The sequence below is a fragment of the Carlito syrichta genome, unplaced genomic scaffold (assembly GCF_000164805.1).
Source record: "Carlito syrichta isolate Samal-C Ts95f unplaced genomic scaffold, Tarsius_syrichta-2.0.1 Scaffold308839, whole genome shotgun sequence".
Classification (NCBI taxonomy): domain Eukaryota; kingdom Metazoa; phylum Chordata; class Mammalia; order Primates; family Tarsiidae; genus Carlito; species Carlito syrichta.
Genome location: NW_007252935.1, coordinates 613,292 through 614,731, shown reverse-complemented (window position 1 = coordinate 614,731; position 1,440 = coordinate 613,292). Strand labels below are relative to the sequence as shown.

The following is a 1,440-nucleotide window of genomic DNA, read 5'->3' as shown; positions in this document are numbered from 1 at the left end:
TCCTGCTCGGGCTCCCGGCCCCGCCGCCGCCGGTCCCGGGGGCATACGCCGCCGCCGCCGCCGCCGCCGCCGCCCCCGGGAGTCGCCCGTGCGCGCTGCTGCACCCGCATCCCCTCCGTTGCCTGCTGCTCCCGGCCCCGGCCCCGGCCCGCGCCGAGGCCCCGAGGAGAGCGGAAGGCGCGGACCGGGCGATCCCCCGGCGCCCTCCCGGCGCGGCCGCCCGCGCTGGGCGCCCAGGCGTGGGAGGAGGGCAAGCGCCCCGCGCCGCGGGCGGGAGGCGGCGGCACCTCCTTCAGCATCGAGAGTATCATGCAGGGGGCCGGGGGCGGCGCCGCGCAGAGTCCGCCTCCGAGCCCGTGGGGCTACTGTCACCTGCTGCAGCGCCCGTCCTGCCTGCTGCACCCCCAGGTCCCCTGGCTGCCGGTGCCCGCCGCCGCTCGGACGCTTGGGCAGAGGCAGCGGGAGGAGGAGCGGGGGGCGGAGCGGGAGGAGGGCGCAGGCGGCCGCGCTCCCCGCAAGGGCGCGCGGCCGGGCGGGCACCTGTCCGCGGCGGCGCTGCTGAGACGGCCGGTGGCGGCGGAGCGCTCCGAGCTGACGTCGCCCGCTGCCCCTGCGGGCGGAGGGGGAGCCTCGCCGGCCCTCTGAGCGGCAGCCGCTGTCCCAGCTTCCCCGGCGCCTCTGCCGGGCGCGCGTGGGGCCGGGCCGGGCGGGCCGCCCGGCGCGCGCCCCGGATCCCGCTGCCGAGCCACCTTCGGTGCATTTGCTGCAACGTGATGGCAGGAGAACGGCAGGGTTCCGGCAGAAACCACCAACGCCGACGGCGCAGGGCGTCACGTCGCCTGTCCTTTCTTGCCTTCCGCGGTGGTTTCCGCGGCTTTTCCGGTTTGCACGTTTCCCAAGGAACTGTGAGCCGGAGCGGGTACGTTCGAGGGGCATTACAAGAAAAGCAAAGGAAACGCGGCCTTCCGTGCAAGACACCTTCCTCCTCCTCGATCCCTGGGGACCGCGAGTTCGACCCCAAGTCAAGTGCAAAATGCTTACGCGCTCCGTGTCTGCCTGATAGCAATATGTAACATACCTGGGACTTTAATTTCAGATCACCGGTTTCTTATCCGTGTCTGACGTGCCGTCTTCAACCGGGAAGGTGTTAAAATATAGCCTAGCCACATAGACGAAATAAAATGCTGTCATGACGCTTAGTCGTTTATTTTCTGTAGCGCCTCGTCATTCCCTTTCTAAATGGAACTTCTTGAAAACTTAAGTCCTTTTCTCCCAATTAAAAAAACTTATTTTGGGGGTTTGGGGAAAAGAAAAAAAATATTTTTACAATTTCATGTTTATTATAGGTGTCAGGAGAAGTCCACTTTTAATATGATGTTTTAAAATGCCAAATATTTGAGGTTGAAAAAGTCCTGCCTCTTTTTTTTTTTTTTTTTTTTG

At 64.8% G+C, this 1,440-nt stretch overlaps 1 pseudogene; it reads left to right on the top strand.

Annotated features, from left to right (window-relative positions):
• The first annotated feature begins 2 nt into the window (after nucleotides 1–2).
• LOC103268491 lies at nucleotides 3–645 on the top strand (annotated as a pseudogene).
• The last annotated feature ends 795 nt before the right edge of the window (nucleotides 646–1,440 follow it).